Source organism: Rhinoderma darwinii, chromosome 8, assembly GCF_050947455.1.
Source record: "Rhinoderma darwinii isolate aRhiDar2 chromosome 8, aRhiDar2.hap1, whole genome shotgun sequence".
Classification (NCBI taxonomy): Eukaryota; Metazoa; Chordata; class Amphibia; order Anura; family Rhinodermatidae; genus Rhinoderma; species Rhinoderma darwinii.
In genome coordinates this window covers 71,660,033-71,683,987 of record NC_134694.1, presented here as the reverse complement: position 1 = coordinate 71,683,987, position 23,955 = coordinate 71,660,033, and the positions used below count along the sequence as shown (strand labels likewise).

The 23,955-nt window shown below is 43.8% G+C and overlaps 1 long non-coding RNA gene across 1 annotated transcript; it reads right to left on the bottom strand.

The window, feature by feature from the left end:
- Positions 1-30: 30 nt before the first annotated feature.
- On the bottom strand, positions 31-19,590 carry LOC142659522 (uncharacterized). Its single transcript, XR_012850340.1, has 3 exons — positions 19,535-19,590; positions 1,773-1,905; positions 31-1,524 (listed from the first exon to the last, which is right to left on the bottom strand). It is a non-coding gene; the product is annotated as an uncharacterized LOC142659522 (long non-coding RNA).
- Between the last annotated feature and the right edge of the window lie 4,365 nt (positions 19,591-23,955).

Here is a 23,955-nt window from a genome sequence, read left to right as displayed (position 1 = left end):
GATACAAACAAGATTTAAAATTTTGAGTCATACAATGTATAAAAGATGGCGTCAACCAAATGCAGGATAAAGAGTGGTATATTCAGGGCATGAACAATCATAGTAGAGGGAGATAAAATAACAGCATAAAGTATACTAGCTGTACTTGATATGCAAATAAGTGGATAGTGCAAGATAAAGTGCTATGTGCAAATAGGAAGTACTATTCAATCTATAAAGCACTGTTGAGTGTATATAAATGCATTACAGGACATAGGGCAATAAACTGGGTCTTACAGCAGAAATTTGCTATCAACCCTAAAGAGTACAAAACAACAGCCTGGAAAGGTGAGGCACATACCCAAATTCATGATCCCGCATGCAGGAGACGCCAGACCCGACGCGCGTTTTGGCGGATGCCTTCATCCGGGGGTGGCGTCATCCAAGCGGGGCCCTCCCTTTTATGGTAAGTGGTTAGGCATAACGTCCAATCTCGTGGGGCCGTCAGAGGTGGAATAACGGCGACACGGCGAGGGTACAAAGATGGCCGCTGCCCCACTTCCGGAACGCGTCATCAGAGAGGATGTGGGCTGGCGATGTCTGACAGCGCCGCCCACATACAACTCCGATAGGAGACAACGTCCCGAAAGGTGCAGATGCCACTCCCCACCTCTGCCAGCGCACCATCCCCTCTTCAAGACCCACAGAGGGGAATCTGTATATGCAGCTGCAGAGTGTCGGTAAATGAAGACCTGGTAAAATACCATGATCTATGGGTGTATCTGTGTATGTTATTGAGGCGGCTATTTACGTAGTATAGTGTTGGTGAAGAATAAAAAATAAAGTAATAAAAAGGAAAATTAGAGACGGTTGAAAAAACCTAATACTTAGTGCCAGAAAAAATGATTAAGACGGGCCTATATAAAATAAGACACAAAGGCCGATATGTGATGTGTAAATCCATCCAGGGGGAGATTGAAAAGAAAAAAGTGACAAATATGAAACACAAACAAGCAAGGATACCTAAACCAGCATATGAATAAGGTGACCATATAGAAAATGAATATCTTATAATGTGCTTATATGTAAATGTGCACTGCATATAACTCAATATATGACATGTGCGTTTACAAAAAACAAAAAAAACATCATATACGAGTGCGGTGTGCGCATGTGACGGCACACGGCTTAAGGCATGTGCCGACACACGAGCACACCGGACCCCGTGAATAAATAAATCAATATATATGACCAACACTATACAAAAATGTGCCATGACGTCAATGTACATGCAAAAAACGCATGCCCACTGACATCCAAGCACAGAGAATATATTCAATGAAAATGAAGGAATGAAGTGTGAAAACTAACAGAAACGATGTAAAAAAGACATAGTATTATGAGGGAACTCACACTACACATCAAAGTCATAATTCCGAAGAGAAAATATATTAGTCACAGTCCATCCGTTTCATTTCTGTATCCTCCGATAATTTTCATTGTGTAACCAGACAACAGTAGTCATCACAGCTGCATACAAGGGACCTTGTATGGAAAAAAGAGAAGAACAAGGGAGGGTAATTATCAGTATAAAAATAAAAATATGACATGTTAAAAACATAGACCCGCAAGGAGTCAAAGGATTATAGAAACGGAGCGAAATTCAAGGATTCATTCAGACCAAATGGATACATTGTCCCAAGGGTCAAAATCCATCAGGCTTCACATTGAGCCAATTTTTGTTTGATACTTCCTCCCCTCATATTGGTTACAATATGGTAAATTCCTCTCACCTTCAGTTGGGATGGATCACAGGAGTGATGCGTCTTAAAGTGTCGAGGTATGGGTTTAAGGGTTTCCATAATAACCTCGTCATTTGCTCGTCTGATGTCTGACATGTGTTCTCTTATGCGTACCTTCAATTCCCTAGAAGTGAGACCGACATATATTTTAGGACATGGACAAGTTGCGTAATACACTACCACTTTTGTGGTACATGTTATCGGATGCATAATAGTGTATATTTTTGTACCTGTCACATTAGAGAATTTAGTTGCTTTCTCAACATTAGGACATGCGATGCAATGTCCACAAGGAACACACCCCCATTTGGGGTCTTTGTTCCCAAAGGGATATTTTGCTTTGATAGGATCATAGTGACTTCTCACTAAGGCTATGTTCACACAGAGTATTTTGCAGGAGGAATATCTGCCTCAAAATTCCGTTTGGAAGTTTGATGCAGATTTTCCTCTCCCTGCACGCCGATTTTCGCGCCGTTTTTCGCCGCGGGCATAAAACACAGCGAAATACGCTTTCTCTGCCTCCCATTGAAGTCAATGGGAGGTCAGAGGCGTAAACGCCCGAAGATAGGGCATGTCGCTTCTTTTTCCCGCTAGGCAGTTTTACTGCTCGCGGGAAAAAGACGCCGACGCCTCCCATCGGTTTCCGCGTAAAAAAACTCGGCAAAATACTCCGTGTGAACATAGCCTTAATGATCTTTCAGGTTTTTTGAGCATCTTGCTGTGATGCTGGGATATCTGCCAATATAATTAGTGAGAATGGGATCTGTTAGTAATATTGGCCAAAAACGTTTAAAAATTTCCCTCATCTGTGGCCATCTAGAGTGGTAGTCCGTTATGAATCTCACCTGTATTTGTGTATCTATTCTTTTTTTGGGAAAAGAAGATCATCTCTGGTTGTATATTTCACCCTATGATATGCTTTTTTGATGGATCTGATGCTATAACCACGATTAAGAAAACGGAAAAAAATTGGCTCAATGTGAAGCCCGATGGATTTGGACCCTTGGGATAATGTATCCATTTGGTCTGAATGAATCCTTGAATTTCGCTCCGTTTCTATAATCCTTTGACTCCTTGCGGGTCTATGTTTTTAACATGTCATATTTTTATTTTTATACTGATAATTACCCTCCCTTGTTCTTCTCTTTTTTCCATACAAGGTCCCTTGTATGCAGCTGTGATGACTACTGTTGTCTGGTTACACAATGAAAATTATCGGAGGATACAGAAATGAAATGGATGGACTGTGACTAATATATTTTCTCTTCAGAATTATGACTTTGATGTGTAGTGTGGGTTCCCTCATAATACTATGGATTTTTTACATCGTTTCTGTTAGTTTTCACACTTCATTCCCTCATTTTCATTGAATATATTCTCTGTGCTTGGATGTCAGTGGGCATGCGTTCTTTGCATGTACGTTGACGTCATGGCACATTTTTGTATAGTGTTGGTCATATATATTGATTTATTTATTCACGGGGTCCGGTGAGCTCGTGTTTCGGCACATGCCTTAAGCTGTGTGCCGACACATGCGCACACCGCACTCGTATATGTTATTTATTTATTTTTAAAACGCACATGTCATATATTGAGTTATATGCAGTGCGCATTTACATATAAGCACATTATAAGATATTCATTTTCTATATGGTCACCTTATTCATATGCTGGTTTAGGTATCCTTGCTTGTTTGTGTTTCATATTTGTCACTTTTTTCTTTTCAATCTCCCCCTGGATGGGTTTACACATTACATATCGGCCTTTGTGTCTTATTTTATGTAGGTCCGTCTTAATCATTTTTTTCTGGCACTAAGTATTAGGTTTTTTCAACCGTCTCTAATTTTCCTTTTTATTACTTTATTTTTTATTCTTCACCAACACTATACTACGTAAATAGCCGCCTCAATAACATACACAGATACACCCATAGATCATGGTATTTTACCAGGTCTTCATTTACCGACACTCTGCAGCTGCATATACAGATTCCACTCTGTGGGTCTTGAAGAGGGGATGGTGTGCTGGCGGAGGGGGAGAGTGGCCTCTGCACCTTTTCGGGACGCTGTCTCCTATCGGAGTTGTATGTGGGCGGCACTGTCAGACATCGCCAGCCCACGTCCTCTCTGATGACGCGGTTCCGGAAGTGGGGCAGCGGCCATCTTTGTACCCTCGCCCTGTCGCCGTTATTCCACCTCTGACGGCCCCACGAGATTGGACGTTATGCCTAACTACTTACCATAAAAGGGAGGGCCCCGCTTGGATTACGCCACCCCCGGACGAAGGCATCCGCCGAAACGCGCGTCGGGTCTGGCGTCTCCTGCATGCGGGATCATTAATTTGGGTATGTACCTCACCTTTCCAGGCTGTTGTTTTGTACTCTTTAGGGTTGATAGCACATTTCCGCTGTAAGACCCAGTTTATTGCCCTATGTCCTGTAATGCATTTATATACACTCAACAGTGCTTTATAGATTGAATAGTACTTCCTATTTGCACATAGCACTTTATCTTGCACTATCCACTTATTTGCATATCAAGTACAGCTAGTATACTTTATGCTGTTATTTTATCTCCCTCTACTATGATTGTTCATGCGCTGAATATACCACTCTTTATCCTGCATTTGGTTGACGCCATCTTTTATACATTGTTTGACTCTAAATTTTAAATCTTGTTTGTATCTGTCTCTTAATAAAAATTAATTTCTATTTATCTACTACGTCTATATTAGTTTTTTGACCATTTCTGTTTATAGGCTCTTGTGTATATTTTTGGTCAAAACACCAAGTTACACTTGGTATATATTTGAGGTTATCTTTACCTTGGATGGTATACAATTTTGATGTAACTAAGCTTACTGTCTTACATACCATATCATAGTATTGTTTATCTAGATAGCCCGTTAGCGCTTCATGTGTACAAATCGGCTCTATATGTCATAGAACAGTGCAAGGGTATAAAAATCATTGCAAATGTAAAAAATCATTGTCTGGCTGATGTTCTTGGGATGTTTTTCTTTAATTTTACATTATTTAAAGCTGATACATTTTTATTTTAACTTCAACTGAGCATAAAGGCACATTAATCATGTCATAGAAAATATAGATGTGAGTAAGTAACCAATAATAGTTTATAGCTAACAGGGTTCTATGATTTGTAGATATATAACACATATTGTACTCTTTCTTTCTAATGTAGACAGTGCCTGTGAGTGTTGATCTTTTGGACCACCACTGTAGGGGTTGGCAAAGGTTTACACAGGTCTCCTACATAATTTCCTGGATAAAAGCATTCATATTTTCTGACCCTGCAGCCACGGTGCCCAAAATCAGCACTCTAGTACTGAAATTTAACACCGTTCATATATTGAAATGAGAACACTAAGGGTATGATCACATGGAGTATTTTGCTGGTGGACAAAATCCTTCAGGAATTCAGATTTCGACCTGCCGGCAAAACACTTGCCGCGTTTTTCACGTAATTTTTCGGCCGCAGCCATAGAGCGCTGTGAAAAATGCTTTCTCTGCCTCCCATTGATGTCAATAGGAGGTCAGAGACGGAAACACCCGAAGAAAGGGCATGCCGCTCTCGGGAAAAAAACGCCTCTGCCACCCATTGAAATCAATGGGAAGCAATTTCAGCCGTTTTTTTGCCACAGTTTCCGCGGAAAACCCCACGGCAAAAAAAACTCAGTTTGAACAGGGCCTAATTGTGCTCTGTTGCTTTAAGCTATAGAAATCATCTCGATTATTTATAAGGGCTCCAGTAAATTGAAATCCCATATTTTCTTGGCAACCTGAAAAGATATAGAAAATCATGGAGACTTTTGACAATATTTTTTGAGTGGGTAAAAGCTATATTATTGTACATATTGATACTTGACACGCTATCAAGCATGTTAAATCAATTTTTTTCTCATTTCCACAAGGACTAAAGGGGAAAACGCACCACAACATTTGTAAAGCAAATTCTCTTGAGTAAAACAATACCCCACATGTGGTCATAAGCGGCTGTTTGGAGACATGGCGGGGCTTAGAAGGGAAAGAACGCCGTTTGGCTTTTGCTGCTCAAATTTAGCAGGAATGGTTTGCGAAGGCCATGTCGCATGTGTAAAGCCCCTGAGGGACCAAAACAGTGGAAACCCCCCACAAGTGACCCCATTTTGGAAACTACACCCCTTGAGGAAATTATCTAGAGGTATAGTGAGCATTTTGACCGCACAGGTTTTTTGTAGAAATTATTGGAATTAGGCCGTGAAAATGAAAATCTACATTTTTTCAAAGAAAATGTAGGTTTAGCTAATTTTTTTCTCCAGGGACTAAAGGAGAGAAAGCACTGCAAGATTTGTAAAGCAATTTCTCCTGAGTAAAACAATACCCCATATGTGGTCATAAACGGCTGTTTGGACAAACGGTAGGGCTCAGAAGGGTAGGAGCGCCATTTGGCTTTTGGAGCCCAAATTTAGCAGAAATGGTTTGCGGAGGCCATGTCACATTTGCAAAGCCCCTGAGCGACCAAAGCAATGAAAAAGCCCAAAAAGTGACTCAATTCAGGAAACTACACCCCGTGAGGAATTCATCTAGATGTGTAGTAAGCATTTTGACACCACAGGTGTTTCATAGAATTTATTAGAATTGGGCAGTGAAAATAAAAACAATCCCTTTTCTTCAATAAGACGTAGCTTTAGCTCAAAATTTTTAATTTTCTCAACAAAACAACCCCAACATTTGTAAAGCAACTTCTCTGGAGTACGGAAATACCCCATTTGTGGTCATAAACTGCTGTTTGGACACACGGCAGGGTTCAGAAGGGAAGGAGAGGCATTTGACTTTTGGAGTGCAGATTTTGCTGGATTGATTTCTGGTCGCTATATAGCATTTGCAACGCCCCTGTGGGTCCAAAACAGTGGAAACCCCCCAGAAGTGACCCCATTTTGGAAACTACACCTCTCAAGGTATTCACCTAGGGGTGTAGTGAGCATGTTAACCCCGCAGGTGTTTTGCAGAAATTAATGTGCACTCAATGTTGCAGCTTGTGCCAAGCTTGTGCCATTATAACAAGACAGCTCTCTAATTATTATGCTGTGTTTCCCGGTTTTAGAAACTCCCTACATGTGGCCCTAATCTTTTGCCTGAACGGCAGACAGGGCTCAGGAGTGAAAGAGAACCATGCGAAATTGAGGCCTAATTTGATGATTTACAAAGTATTGGTTCACAATTGCAGAGGCTCTGATGTGAAATGCTAAAAGAAACCCCTGAGAAGTGAACCCATTTTGGAAACTGCACCCCTCAAGGCATTTATTAAGGGGTGTAGTAAGCATTTTCACCCACAGCTCTTTTCTATAAATGAATGCGCTCCTCATGGTACAAAGAAACATTTTAATTTTTCCCTAGATATGCCATTCCAGTGGCAAATATGTTGTGCCCAGCTTGTGCCACTGGAGACACACCCCGAAAATTGTTAAAAGGGTTCTCCCGGGTATGGCGATGCCATATATGTCGAAGTAAATAGCTGTTTGGGCACACTGTAGGGTTCAGAGGGGGAGGGAGCGCCATTTGGCTTTTGGAGCATGGATTTTGCTTGGTAGTAGTTTTGTTTGAGTATTGCTGGTGTTTCCTTTTATAATGTGGGGGTATATGTAAGCTGTTCGGAGTACATCAGGGGCATAGTCAGATGGTATAATAATGGGCTAAGAGAAAACCCAGTAAAATAATCCTTTCTGCACAGGCCTGTGCCGCACTGATAAATGTCCTGTCTTATCCACCTTTTGGTCCACACTCTGCACCTTTGCAGTATGGTTAAGTATGTTAACTTTATTCTGCGGGTCAGTCCGATTCCGGCGATACCTAATTTATAGCACTTTTTCATGTTTTACAACTTTTTGCACAATAAAATTACTTTTGTAAAAAGAATGTATTTTTTCTGTCGACAAGTTGTGAGAACAATAACGGTTTAATTTTTTTGTTGACAGAGCTGTATGAGGGCTTGTTTTTTGCAAGACGAGCTATAGTTTTTGTAGGTACCATTTTTGGATACATGCGAGTTTTTGATCACTTTTTATTCCAATATTTATAGGGCAGAGTGACCAAAAAGCAGAAATTCTATTATAGTTTTTTAAGTTGTTTTTTACACCATTCACCGCGTGGAATAAATAACATAGTATTTTAATAGCTCAGGCCATAACAGTCGCGGCGATGCCAAATATGTATGGTTTATTTATTTTTTTCAATAATAAAGGACTTGATAAGAGAAAAGGGCGATTGTATTTTATTTTATTACTTGAAACTTTCATTATGTTTTAAAACTTTTTTTCATTTTTTTATACTTTCTTTTTACACTTTTTTTCAAGTCCCACTAGAGGACTTGGAGGTCTTACTGTCTGATTTTTTTTTTCTAATACATTGCACTACCTATGTAGTGCAATGTATTAGATCTGCCAGTTATTTACTGACAGCAAGCCGATTAGGCTTCATCACCCGGCAGGGCCTAATCGGCTTCCGTAATGGCCGAGCAGGAGGGCATTGTTAGGCCTCCTGTTGCCTTGGCAGCAGTCGGCAGCCCTGCTATCGCATGGCAGGGCTGCCAATCTGCTAGCAACCTCTAAGATGGCCAGATAAATCCATACCATAGTCTGATGAATATTGAATACACTGGACTAGCCGATACCACTTCAATTGGAGGACTCTCAGATACTACCAATAATACCTATTCATCCATTTCTTTTTTAGGGCTCCCCTCACAACTGACCATGACACAAATCACCACTATTTCCCAGCCCACGACAGTCCTAATACCTTTTTTAAAGAGCCCCAAATCTCAAACTACCACCAACCTTTTCCCCAAAATACAGAGAATATCAATAAAAAGAAAAATGGACATAGATACAGAGGGTGTAGAGGAGGCCATAAGAGAAAACTTGGAACCTCCTCAAAAAAACAAACTGAAATATCAGTGCGTAAAGCCAATCAAACTAACACAATTAAAATTTTCAATCTGGGCGTGGTCTCGGCATGTGAGGAAGAAGGACGCATTCTCAGGAGCTCCCGCCGACCGTGACTTAATCTGTGACATTAACGCTGACAGCGACTTGCAATCACCCCGACACCTCGCGTTATGCCCCGAGGGAAGCCTCTGAAGACCTCGGACAAAAATATTCCGGCATCCTCACTGTCCCGCTTCCTACGGCCACGTGTCTCACAGAAGCAGGAAGAAGCCAACATGGCGACCGCAGCTCAATGTGGAACGCCTCAACGACCGGGAGCGACGACATCAGCCCGATCCAGCGCTCTATCAGGTGTGTCTACTCCTTCTAAACCCTAGGAGAGTGCCCCAGCTACCAGCCCCAGTACAGAGAGATCCCATGAGGGAAGTTCTTGGTCCCCGGGCCCTGTCTCCCCGCCCTTCATTGAGACGCCATTAACTCCACTAACTCGCGTAGATCTGGCGGAGGCCCTTAAGCATCTCCCGTCTCAGAACTTTTTTGACACCATGTTAGACAGAATGGAGAAAATGCAGCGTACGTGTTTAGAGGAGGTGAACCGCACTGTGGAACAGATGTGCTCTCGGGTCTCAGCCATTGAGCAACAGACATCTTCTCATGGCGACAGACTAGATAGGTTGGAGGACCAACTACGCTCACAACATGCGCTAATACAAGCTATGACCCTGGACCATGATGATCTAGAGAACCGCAACAGGCGCAATAATGTCTGTATCAGGGGAATGCCAGAAGATAAGGAGGGCCATAACCTCCGCGCAATAGTTGTAGTACTGTTTAACGGTATTTTGGGAGATCCACTGAGCAATCATATAGAACTGGATCGAGTGCACAGAGCGTTGGGCCCGGTGTCTGCAGATCCAGATCATCCACGGGACATTGTATGTAGGATTCACTACTTTACAGTGAAGGAAAATGTAATGCGTAAAATGCGCGCCATGGGCCACGTGAAATTTAGAGGGTCTGAAATTCATATCTTGCCGGACCTATCAGCTCGTACATTGCATATGAGACGGGTGATGCGACCGTTACTGGATATCATAAGAGAGGCTGAAGCGACATATATGTGGGGTTTCCCGTTCCACCTTATTGTCAAGAAACAAGGCTCAGTGATTGCTATACATTCGCCACAAGATCTACCCGCCCTTTTTATCTTCCTGGAAGTTCCACCGAGTGCCATTCCGGACTGGATGGCGGCATCCTTGAATTACCGTCCTGCTAGACGCGGCAGAAACCGCCCTATGGACCCTCTTCAACCCAGACCGCAGCGCATCAGACCGGTGAGGCAACAACTACCATAGAAGGGAATCCAAGATCTGTGATAGTCTTGCCGCGCTGTGGAGTCATCATTACATATGACACTGGACTCCCTGCTTACCCTGGTTCAAATGTTTGGTTTCCTGATCTAATGGCTAGATGGTCAGATAATGTATCCTTATAAATTGAGCCACACTGAAGGAATAGTTCCCTAAAAATGTTTTCTAGTGGTTTGATAATTCTGTTAGAACGAATCACGAGATGGGCCACTGGTGTTTAAAGGAACAGTGTTACCACAATTTTTTTTTTAATATGTTAAAGATGTTAGTGCTTTATTAAAAACGTTTGGATTAATTTGTGTGTTTGTGTGTTACTTTTTTTTATTTTTACACTTTTTCTTCCCTATGGGGGCTGCCATTTTTTTTTCCATTTCTGTATGTGTCGATTAACGACACATACAGACATGGAATACGGCAGCTCCAGTCCCATAGGGACTGCGAACGGGGCCCGTTCCATCCACTATCATGTACGCCGCTGTGTGGGAATGGCGCATGCGCCGCTCCCATACAGTTCAATTTGAAATGCGCGCCGTCCGGCGCCATTTTCCTGTGGACCGGAAGTCGCGGCCGGACAGTAATACTACTACTTCCGGTCGCGGCTTCCAGACTTGTGCACATGGAGCAGCGGCAGCAGACGGAGCGGATGGACCGGAGGGAGCGGCGGCGACTGGAGCAGGTAAGGGATTTCTATGTATGTTTGTGTTTCAGTGTGTGTTTACTACTGTATGTAAACCTACTACACTGTGTGTTAGCTCAAAAAATGGCGACACACAGTGTAGGAGGTTAGACCGTTCAAACCCCTCTTTTCTCCCGGCACTAGCCAGGATAAAGGAGGGGGGGATTCTGAGAGCTCACTAGAGCGAGGGATTTTTACCCAATTTTGCAGCATAAAGCAATGTGGTTGCTTTACCACATGCAATGCTGCAATTTTGGGAATGGCTCCATCTAGTGACCAGCAATGGGAAATATTATAAATTAGAATCCAATTGAATCCAATTTATAATATTTTCTGACTCGTGAAAAAAAATTAAAAAAAATTAGAACAATGTTTAATCACCTACACACTAATTGTTTAACTAAAAAAAAAAAAACATGTTTTGCTGGCAACACAGCGGAAAGAGATAGACAAACACACAGCGGGATAATGTGGGCCTCATGGTTCACAGTGCACAAGACAAGGATATCAATTTCATTTTACTAGTTGTCCTAGGCCTTGTGGTCTAGAGGGGGATTTGACTGGGTTTTTTCAGTATATTTCTCTGATCTTAGTGCACGGGCTACGTCGGAGCGCGAGAGATACGGAGCTCGGGGCAAGGGGGGGGGGGTTTTGCCCTTTTGTAGACATTGGATGGGACATACACAGGACTATCCCAAACACTTTAGTTACGATTAGTTAGCTGGGACTTATTGAGTATTGATATGTTTCTGGGTAGCGGAGTACGCTTCATAACACCCTCTGGGGGCGAGGGAAATTGCAGGATTCTATTGAAAAGGGTGAAGGGGCTTTATCTTATCACGAGTGTCGCTACAAGGGTTAGTACATAATGTAGGGCTCTTTAGGGAGTTTGGGGGCCACTTTGCGCGAGTGATCTAACCAGGGCTGGGAGTGGTTTAGGATCCCTACGGGGCAGTGCTATACCCTTATGGCTATAAGTTTTGAATTAGTATCACTTATCTGATCTCCCTGGTGAATTTCTGAGTTCTGGGGTGGGGGTTTGTGATCGCTGAAGGTGTACTATTTACAATAACTACACGGGAGGTGGACTCCACTTCCTTGGATTCCTTATTAACTCTCCCCTATAGGAATTCCCTCTGGGGTGTCTCGCTGGCTGAGTCTTCTCGGTTTCTTTAACCTTCCTTAGAGATTTCCCTGTTCTTCTCTATATTCTTACCTGTTTTTCGATCTCTATTTTTGTTTTCTTTTCTTTCCCTTTTCTTCTTCCCTCCCTTCGTTTTCTTCCCTCGCAGCACTAGGGAACCATGAACACAGACACGAAAATGCTCTCCTATAATGTCCGAGGCCTGAGGACGCCGGAGAAGCGCTCCATGATTCTTGGTGAACTGTGGAGACTTAAAACTCAGGTGGCGTTTCTTCAGGAAACGCACTTCCGGAAAGATAAGGTACCTAGGCTTTCCAATAGACGCTTTCCATATTGCTATCATGGTTGCTCAGAGGACTCCAGATCTAGGGGTGTGAGTATTCTCATTGCACAACAGGTACCTTGGATCTTCATTGATTCTCAAGTTGACCCTCAGGGTAGATTTCTGTTTGTCAAGGGCACTCTATTTTCACAGGTAGTCACACTAGCTAACTTATACTTACCGAACACGGGACAATCAGCTGCTCTAGCGGCATATCTGGAACAGCTCCAGACTTTTGGGGAAGGCATGATTGTAGTGGGAGGAGATTTTAATGTAGCAATGGAACCTCACCTGGACGTCTCAAGGGGCGCCTCCCATCTTCCTTACTCTCAACTCAGCTCCATTAGGAAAATTATTCATGATCACCAACTAGTGGATGTGTGGAGGACTCTGTACCCGGGATCTAAGGATTATTCATATTACTCAGCAACTCATGATATGTTCTCCAGAATAGACTATTTTTTCATCAGTCATTTCCATCTGGATAGAGTAGAGGGGGCGGACATTCACACATCTCCTTTGTCGGATCATTCGCCAATTGCGCTTTCTCTCTCTTTCGCTCCGCCCTCACAGACACAAGGCCGGTGGAAACTCAACGAGTTTTTACTTCAACATCCTGAGGCTCAATCTGAAATTCGCCGCGAGCTGGAGCTCTACTTTTCTACCAATACTGGCTCGGTAGCAAACCCGCTCATCTTATGGGAGGCCCATAAATGTTACATAAGAGGTTTTTTCATCAAATGGGGGGCACGGCTCAAGAGAGAGAGAGTGGCAAAAACGAGTGACCTGTTGACTAAGATTAGCAAAGTAGAGGTCAAACATAAACATTGTCAGACTTCAGAAACTAGGGGAGTCTTGCTGTCACTTCGGGAAGAACTTAGAGCACTTTATGAGGTTAAGGCTAAAGCCACATTAGTTAAGTGCCGGAAAATATTTTATGAGTATGGAAATAAACTGGGGAAAATACTGGCAAATGCTTTGAGAACCCAGAGAGCTTCAGCATATGTTCCTCATGTTACTTCCCACACAGGGGTAAAGATAACCTCTCCGAGGGAGATCGCCCGATCCTTTCGGGAGTTCTACTCCTCACTGTACCAATTAACACCTCATTCTCCTCCCACTAAGGTAGCTATACAGGAATATATATCCTCCTCAGGTTTCCCACAACTACCTGATGATGCATGTGACACTTTGGATCATCCAATCACTCATGAAGAACTTTCTGGGGCACTGCAGGATACAAAAAAGGGTAAGGCCCCGGGCCCAGATGGACTGACGGTTGGTTACTATAAAATGTTCTTAGATCAGTTAGCAGATGGCTTTTTGGGGGCTCTTAATGCGATATCATCGGGCAGCTCAGTTCCTTCAGATTCATTGAGGGCTACCATAGTGGTTATCCCGAAAGATGGCATGGATCCCTCCTCCTGTGCTAGTTATAGACCGATTTCTCTACTCAATGTAGATCTAAAATTGTTTTCTAAAATACTGGCGAATCGGCTAGCCCCATTGATGACTACTGTAATTCACGGAGACCAAACAGGCTTCATTCCGTCTAGGGAGGCGAGAGATAATACGACTAAGGCTCTCAACCTTGTCCATTGGGTCAACTCACAGAGGAGCCCTGCCGTCATTTTATCCACAGATGCGGAAAAGGCTTTTGATCGAGTCGGGTGGCCATTTTAATTTGGAATTCTGGAACATCTGGGTTTAGGACCCAACATGTGCTCCTGGGTTGGGGCACTCTACTCGTCGCCTTCGGCTTCTGTGAGGGTGAATGGTACTTACTCTTCCCCGTTTATGATTCATAACGGTACAAGACAGGGATGTCCCCTTTCACCCCTGCTTTTCGCCTTAGCTCTGGAACCTTTTTTGTGTAAGATCAGAGGCAATGTTAACGTGAGTGGCTTAACTTTGAAGGGTAAAGTTTTCAAGGTGGCGGCTTATGCAGATGATCTGCTATTTTTTGTGACCTCTCCTCACATTTCTCTGCCCAATCCAATGAAAGAATTTTGAGGGTATGGCCTATTGTCGAACCTGAAAATCAACTTTCAGAAGTCGGAGGCGATGATGTTACATATTCTACATGATCTAGAGAGTTCCTTGCGGGCTAGTTTTTCCTTTAGATGGGCGCGGGACTCGATCCAGGGGCGGACATACCGCATGTGCAGCCGGTGCAGCTGCACAAGGGCCCCGCGTGGGAAGGGGGCCCGTTCCTCTGCTGGCCGACTCAGTTCTCAGCTGCGCGATGCTGAGGACTGAGACAGAGGCCCGTGGACAGTAGCTGCGAGCCCATCAGCGGGCCCCCCGTGGACAGTAGCTGGGCAAAGAAAATGTGGGCAAAGAAAATAAAAAAACTATACTCACCTCCTCCCTCGCCTCCGTTCACCCGCCGCAGCCCCCATCCTCCTGTCTCGGTCTGTGTTACAAGTGTACAAGGCTGCACTGGTGACGCGCTGCCGATGGCACGTGACCGCTGCTGCCAATAACTCCTCATTGGTGTGCTGCTGAGGACAGTAGTTCCACAGCAAATCGCTGTTGAGGGCATTGATTGGCTGCAGCGGTCATGTGCCATCGACCGCGCGTCACCACAGCAGCTTTGTAAACACAGAAAGGGATAGGGGCTGCGGAGGGGGAACGGAGGCGCCGGAGGAGGTGAGTATAGGTTTTTCATTTTCTTTGCCCACATTTAGGGACTTAGTTTAGATAAGAATTTAACCCGGAAAAAAATGTGTTACTTGTGTTCTAAACTGGTAATAAAATGTACAATATAAATCTTCCTTCATAATTTTTATTAGTAAGGTTTATTTTTATATGCATATATATGTTTAGGTAACTTTGTCGGTATTGGGGGGGGGGGCGGGGGGGCCCTGGCACATTATCTGCACAGGGGCCTTTTGCAGTCTGTGTCCGCCACTGACTCGATCAGATACCTGGGTATCCAATTGCCGGCCAGTATAGAGCGGACATTCCAGCTAAACTTTCTACCTCTGTTACAAACATTGAGGAATGATTTGGCTCGATGGACAAGGGGGACGTTCTCATGGTTTGGGAGAGTGAGTATTATCAAGATGAACGTGTTACCCAGATTTCTATACCCGATGCAGGCTTTACCAATTAAATTACCTACGTCCTTTTTTAAAACTGTATATCAGTACATCACTTCCTTTGTATGGGCTGATAAACCGCCGAGACTACAGAGGAGAATTCTAGTGCTTACCAAGCGTCGTGGAGGGATTTGGCTGCCTGATGTAGAGCAATATTATCATGCCATACACTTGACTAGAGTAGTTGCCTGGTGCCGCCATGCTTATCTTAAAGATTGGATAGCTGTGGAACAAGGCTTTACGGATCTCCCATTGAAATGTTTGCCATGGATACCTATGACTCATCTGAAATCCCTGAGGGATCACCCTACTATATATCCAACACTACAGGTGTTCAGGAGTGTGCGGAGACGGGAAGGGGTTTCATCGACCCCTTCACCGCTCACGCCGGTCCTGGGTACACCGGAGTTTGGACCAGGATTATCGGAAGTGACATTTAAGAACTGGCTTCAACAGGGTCATTTTAGGATTAGTCACTTTCGTAGAGATGCTGTTTGGCTACGCGAGAGGGAACTATCGGAGCCTGAGGGCTTGCCGGTAGCATCACAGTGGCAGACTTTACAGCTAACTCACTACTTGGCCCATATACCTGCCCCTGCTACTTATGATCGCAGACTAACCCAGTTTGAAATGCTGTGTTCCCAGGTAGGACATGTGAAATGAGCATTATCTAAAATTTATGGTGTACTGATTTCTCCTGCAGAAGATTTCACGCCACCGTTTATCGCGAAATGGGAGCGAGATCTCCAGATCTCCCTAACGCAAGAACAGAAAGAGAAGGTCATGCTCCTTTCACATAAAGCATCTATTAGTAATGCTTATCAAGAAACGAATTATAAAATACTATCCCGGTGGTACAGAGTCCCACATGTGCTTCACAAAATGTTCCCTGATGTTTCTCATCTCTGTTGGAGATGCAGCAGGGAAGAAGGTACGCTACTACATATATTTTGGGGTTGTGAAAGTCTTCGCCCCTTTTGGACAGAAGTTCAAGACGTCATATTTGAGATTACGGGACTCGCTCTGGGAGATGACCCGGCGTGGATTCTGTTGCATCATCATGACATCTCCATAGGGACATATAAGAAATCGCTGGTGAGACACTTATTAAATGCAGCTAAAGCATATATTCCAGCGAAATGGCAGTCCTCTGAGCCTCCATCGATTAGACAATGGCTGAAGCGGGTACATGACATTCAGAGAATGGAGGAGCTGCTTCATTTCTCTCCTGAACAAGCAGGTAGATTCCGGAAAACGTGGTTCTACTGGCTCGAATTCTATGGTTCAGACAGGTACAAAGGGGCTATGGGCGAACAAAATGGGAATGATGTTGGGAGTTCTTAGAATATCTGGTTCTTAGGGACGTGCTGCGGGGGGGGGGGGGAGAGAGCTGGGAGAGATGACTCCCCTCTTCCCTCATATCTTTTAAGCTTTTAAGCTTTTCTGTTTTCCCTTTTTCTCTCCTTTCTATCATACTTTTTCTGTAATTTGATTCTTGACTATCTAAATAGATAGTCTACTGCTGTGGGGTGACAGTAGGGATTTGGGAAATGTCGGACAGAGGCGTTGATTTATTATACAAGTCTCTCTAGATTGACACTGGATAGATGAGAAAGGTGTCTCACAATATTGGTGTTATTGGAAATCTAACAGTCTTGTTGAGTTAATTGGAGAAATGTCGCATTGTGCTCAGATTTTGCTTTTGTACCCTCGTCATCCTTTTTTCTTTCTGTATCCTTACTTTCTTTGTTGAAAATAAAAAAAAATTAAATACAAAAAAAAAAATGTTTTCAATCTATCTGATTACATACTGAATGAGACTGATTTCAATCTATTATCCAAGGGTCTTTCGTTTTGTCCACCAATACCACCCAAAGGGTTTGAACTGTTTATGGACCTCAATAAGTACATTAGAAAACTGACATTTTGCTATAACACCTGCTCCCAAAATAGTCCTAACACTAATCATGAAATGCTACCTGTCACAGTTAATGTAAGACCTAAGTCCAATTTTTACCATGCACACCATCACGGGTCTGCTTTAGAGACTTTCTCCACCTTGTTAAATAATTAATTCCAGACACTCAATCGCCCTAAGAACTATAGAGATAACCTTACTTTTTTTTAGAAAGAAAAGCATTGAAAGACATATCCACCAATGAGTCTATTGTAATCCGCTCTGCTGATAAGGGGGGTGGTATAGTGGTTTTAAACCGGACTGACCTCATAAATGAAGCCCTTAGATTCTTATCAGACTGTACGTTTTATAAAAAATCAGATGACAATCCATTGACTGCCTATACATTGGAATATAAATTATTAATTAAGCGTAGTTTTAGCGAGGGACTTCTATCTAAAAAGGTATTTAACTTTTTAAATCTCACTCACCCTAGTATGCCGTTTTTATATCACCTTCCCAAAATCCACAAGTCTATCACGAACCCCCCAGGTCGTCCCATCATATCAGGCATAGATTCACTCACCAGCAACTTATCCCATTTTATAGACCTACATCTCCAGCCCATGGTTCTGAAATTACCCTCATGTCTAAAGATTCCACGCAATTGATTAGAGATCTCATGGATCTGAACAAAACACATAACTCCATTCCCCTCAGTTTCCTAACAGCCGATGAGTCCGCCCTATTTACTAATATCCCCCACGACAAAGGCCTACATTAAGACATTTCTAACTTTAGACAGACACATACCCCAATCCTATTTTCTTTTGGATTGTAAAGATTTTATTCTGAAACACAATATTTAATCTTTTAACAAAGCTTTTTTTAAACAAAAAAGAGGATGTGCCATGGGCTCTCGTTTTGCCCCATCTTATGCCTATTTATACATAGTAGTAGAGTAGTTTTGAGGATCTTTTTATTTATGAGAAACATGAGTTTAGTGATAATATTGTATTATACCGTCAATAATTGCCCAGCTACGTGTGATGTAATCATTGCAAACTTATAGCACGTGTCACTTTTTATATCAAAGTCTTACCCAGAGGCGTAGCTAGGTTCTCCAGCACCCAGGGCAAAGATTCAGTTTGGCACCTCCCCAACCTCTTTCCAGACATCTCCTTCCCCCTCGCCATGTTTGTTTTCTCTACCAATCAATGAGGTGTAATTTTTTTCCCCACATTTCTTTTTATGTAACGCGAGCATAAAACCATTTGTAAATTTTACAAGCGATATAGTTCTATATACACCAGAACCAACCTCATTATATATATACAGCACTAGAACCAAGCTCATTACATACATACAGCACCAGAAACAAGCTCAGTACATAAATACAAGACAAGAACCAAGCTCTGTACATATATACAACAAAAGAACCAAGCTCATTACATATATACAACACCAGAACCAAGCTCATTATTGTAGCGTCCATGGCCACGGGCTGTCGGGGTCCACTCTCCTCCCGACGCCCGCATCCATGGATTTGTCAGCACTGGTCCCCATCTCCTTCCTAGGATACGCCAGTGCTCACTTTCGCTCCGGTCCGCTGTGTACCGTAGGGTGCATGCGCACGCTTGTGCCCGCTCTTAAAGGGCCAGCACGCGCACATGAAAATAATCATCATCACCAACCCACATGATTTCCTGGTATATAAAAAGGCTCCAGCCGTTCTAATCCTTGCCTGATCATTGTTAGTTTATCCCAAGTCTGTTTTGAAAATGGTCCCTTAGTGTTTCCCGTTCCAGTTGTTAGCCGTGCCCTGTTACCTGTTCCTGTATCCCGTGCTGTGTTCTTTTTCCTGTGCCTACTAGTGTTGGAGTCGTGTTCTACTGCACCTGCTATCGTTTGCCACGTCCAGTGTCTTCTGCCACGTCCAGTGTCTTCTGCCATATCTCATACTGCCCGCCATGTTTGGCGCAACCTACTGCACCGACCTCCATCCGTGCTGAAGCCACAGCCACTGTCTGGACTAGTTCAGGTACCCGAGTGTTACGAACTGCTATAGACTTTTGTATAGACTGAGACCTGGTCAGCTGCCTCTCCGCTACGGTGGAGCGGCCTAGTGGTTCCACACACCCTGTGACCGTGACAGCACGCTCAGGCCATGGAACCCACTGGCCAGCCTAAGACCGCAGTCCAGAAAATACAGTCGGAGATGCATGACCTACGGACACGTCAGGATCAACTCCTTGAGGCTGTAAATTCTATCATGATCGGTCTGGATCTACTCACTGTTATACACCTCCGGTGCTTCCTCCAGAAGCTGTTGCTGTACCACTGCCGTTGCTCCTCCTGTTTGTTCCGGATCCACAGTTCCTCTGCCTCTTCCTCCTTGCTATGACGGTGATCCCAGAGCATGTAGAGGATTTATTAACCAATGCACGGTTCTTTTTAGGCTACGGGTTCATCTCTTCCCCTCCGAGGAGGCCAAAGTAGCATTTATTCTTTATTTTGGAAATAGGAAGAAGGGAAAAGAATTGTGGTTCCTATTAGGAATTGAAAACAATAAACTTTATTATTATATTTAGGTTAAAATAATATTTCTATATATTTCTCAATGTAGTTCAAATTTTTAGCAGTGCGGAGGACCCCTTATCCTGCACTTGAAGAACAAAATTTTTCTTTATATACTCTATTATCTATGCTACTATCCTGCAACCACAAGGTTGGACTTTATTGCTTGCTGAGGTAAATAAAAATCTGATCACACTGGTTTGTTGTATGTACTGTGTGAATCAGCATTTGCTGTCAGTCATTGAACATTGTCTCAGTTTTTTGTGCACTGATAGTTACATTATTTTCTATTAGTAAATAGACCTTGTATCAAACTCTTGTTCTATGCTGTGCACTGATTGTGTCACTTTGGTCTTGCTATTTTATAGATATTGTCAGTGATTTAAAGTTCTCTTATGTTCAATGAATGTATCAGCACTTGCTGTTAATTCATATTCATTAGGATGAACAGCAATATAATATTGTGCTGGTTTAGTTTTCTATTTTTATTTTTGTCAATTATAATTATTAAATTCCTACAGCAGTCCACATTGTAATGTTATACCACGCTGGCCATCCCTAACAGAAATAGCTGCGGTGCGGTAACCTGTGTGAATGAGCACTACAGAGAGTGCTCTGATTATAATGTGCTCATGGTTAGTTCCCACCTTAAATTTGTAAGAGGCTGTGAACAATGGTATTATACGGTATTTAAGCCAGATAGCTTGTGTATTGCATATAGCATACACTACCAATCCCTGTTATTGGGATCAGCAGCGATATGTTTCGCCTGTTTGCAGATAGAATTTTACTGTGTAATCTGCTATATTTATGGGCTACTTGCTGTCTGTTATCGCCGCTTTTCCGTGAAGGGCAGTGAAAAGCAGCAGATTGTAATATTGACAAAGCCGCCTATGTATGTAAGCGTGCTTTGTAAGCTCTATAATTTCAATTAGAGTCACACTTAATAATGTACTATATCCGTGAGCTGCTTGCTGTATATTTTCTTAGTCTCCGTATACACGGAAAAGGCAGTGAATAGCGGCACTATGAGTGGTTTGATTAGCCCGCTTTACAAGTCAGCTGGCTTTAGTGAGCGCTGTCAGGGATTTCACCCTGCAGCGTATGTCAGGATACACGCACCTAAATATAATAACCTAAATATATAACCTAAATATAATAATAAAGTTTATTGTTTTCAATTCCTAATAGGAACCACAATTCTTTTCCCTTCTTCCTATTTCCAAAATAAAGAATAACTTTAACTGGTGGTATACACCTTTGTGGTTCCCCAAAACTCACTTTGTATATATAAAAAAGTGAGGGTATCAGCAAAATCTCTATTTTTGACCAAAGTAGCATTTATCATCTCCCTTCTTGCTGGTAAGGCCCTCGCATGGGCGAACCCAATCTTGGAGCAACAAGGACCGGTATCCTCGGACCTAGCCTAGTTCCTGCAGTCCTTTTGTGCCGTGTTTGAGGAGCCGGGTCGAAAACCCTCTGCCGCAGCCACTCTGATGACCCTCAAGCAAGAGGGTTCCACAGTAAGGGAGTATATTATCTCCTTCCATACCCTGGCAGCCGAAATGGCATGGAACAATGAGGCACTGGTGGCGACTTTCTGGCAAGGACTGTCTTCTCACATCAAGCACGAACTGGCGGCCCGTGACCTCCCTTCTATCTTGGATGCCCTCATCCTGTTAGTCACTCGGGTTGACATGAGAATCCGGGAGCGCACTCAAGAGGTTCGACAGGAGAGCTGGGTCCACAGATCAGCACCCTCGGTCCAGAGACCACTATTACCTTCTCCTAGTGCGCTACCTGAAGAACCCATCCATGTAGACAGAGTCCGGTTGACTGAACAAGAGAAGCAGCGCAGACGCTCCTCTGGACTATGTATGTATTGTGGCCTTAAGGGTCATTTTGTGCGTCAGTGCCCACAGAAACCGGGAAACTCCAATACCTAGGGTTGGTTGGAGAGGCAACTCTAGGTGGGATGTCTCCAAACGTTAAAACCTCTTCCAAAATATCGATTCCTGTGGCCATCGTCTCCGGAGAGACGTCACATCCCTCCTCCACCTATCTTGACTCCGGAGCAGCTGCTAATTTCATCCAGCAGGATCTAGTGGATCGTTTACATCTTCCCACAGTTCTTCTGGAGAGACCCCTGGCTGTTGCCTCTGTGAATGGTCTAACATTGCCCGATCCGATTGTGTTCATCACGGAGCCATTGACACTACGGGTCAGAGCTCTTCACTCGGAGCAGATCACCTTCCTTGTACTACCTAAGGCTACACTCCCCGGTTCTTTACTGGAGTTCCGAAGAGATTCTTCAATGGGGTTCCAGGTGCCATAGCCATTGCCTGTCACAAGTTCGTCCTGTTATGCCCCCTCTACCTCAATCACTCTCCGATCTACCATCTCAGTATGCCAGTTTTGCGGATGTCTTCTGCAAGCGCGAGGCTGAGATGTTGCCTCCACATCGGAATTATGACTGTCCCATTGAACTGGTTCCAAATGCTTCTCTTCCCCGTGGACGGGTATATCCTCTCTCCTTGCCAGGGACTTTATCCATGTCAGCCTATATCAAGGAGAGTTTGGAGGGGGGTTTTATACGAAAATCTTCCACCCCAGCTGGGGCCGGCTTCTTCTTTGTTAAGAAGAGAGACGGATCTCTTCGACCCTGCATTGACTACATGGTCTCAACCAGATCACGGTCAAGAACAAATACCCATTGCCACTTCTATCCGAGCTGTTTGATCGCATATGAGGAGCCAAATTTTTTTCTAAGCTAGACCTGCTGGGGGCTTATAACCTAATCCGGATTCGCCGGGGTGACGAATGGAAGACGGCATTTAACACCAGTGACGGGCACTATGAATACCTAGTGATGCCCTTCAGACTGTGTAACGCTCCTGCAGTCTTTCAGGAATTCGTCAATGATATCTTCCGAGATCTCCTGTGTATGTGTGTTGTAGTTTATCTCGATGATATTTTGATTTTCTCCCCAGATCTGATGACCCATCGGAGACATGTCTATCAGGTTCTTCTGCGACTAAGGGAGAATCACTTATATGCCAAGTTGGAGAAGTGCCTCTTTGAAAAGAGGTCTTTGCCCTTTCTGGGCTACATCATCTCGGATCAAGGTCTTAAGATGGATCCTGAGAAACTAAAGTCTGTCCTTGAATGGCCACGTCCTCGAGGCCTGGGGTCATACAGCGCTTCCTGGGATTCGCCAATTTCTACCGCCAGTTTATTCCAAACTTATCATCTCTGACGGCTCCCATCTCTACCTTTACCAAGAAGGGTGTGAACGCCAAGGTGTGGACTCCAGAGGCAGAGTCTGAATTTATTAGCCTCAAGAAAGCCTTCACTTCAGCCTCGATCCTACATCATCCTGACGTATCTCGGCAGTTCTCATTGGAGGTGGACACTTTCTCTGTTGGAGGTGCACTTCTGTTCCAGAGGAGCTCCAAAGGAAAGGCAGTAGTATGTGGCTATTACTCTAGACTTTTTTCTTCTGCAGAGCGCAATTACTCTATTGGGGATCGGGAGCTACTGGCCATCAAATTGGCTCTGGAGGAGTGGAGACATCTTCTAGAGGGCGCAGCTCACCCCATCTTGGTCTACACCGACCACAAGAACCTTACCTATCTTCAGTCCGCTCAACGACTAAATCCCCGTCAAGCCAGGTGGTCGCTGTTCTTCATCCATTTCCAATTTGTGCTCCACTACCATCCCACTGACAAGAATGTGAGGGCCGATGCCCTGTCCAGGTCATTTGAGACGGATGACACGGTGGAGTCCCTTCAAACTATCATAGACCCGTCCTGCATTGTCACTGCTAATCCTTTGCAGGTTAGAGACATCCCTCCAGGGAGGACTTCGGTTGGCAGACAGGAGAAGAATTCTCCGCTGGGGACACACTTCTAAACTGGCTGAGCATGCTGGTATTCGTAAAACCAGAGACCTGATTGCTCGTCACTTCTGGTGGCCCACACTAAAGATGTTCTGGACTTTGTCTCTTCTTGCACGGTGTGTGCTTCTAACAAAATTACTCACTCCAAGCCTGCTGGCCTGCTTCAACCTCTGCCTGTACCAAATGCCCCCTTGCAGCACATTGCGATGGACTTTGTCACAGACCTTCCTCCCTCAGCAGG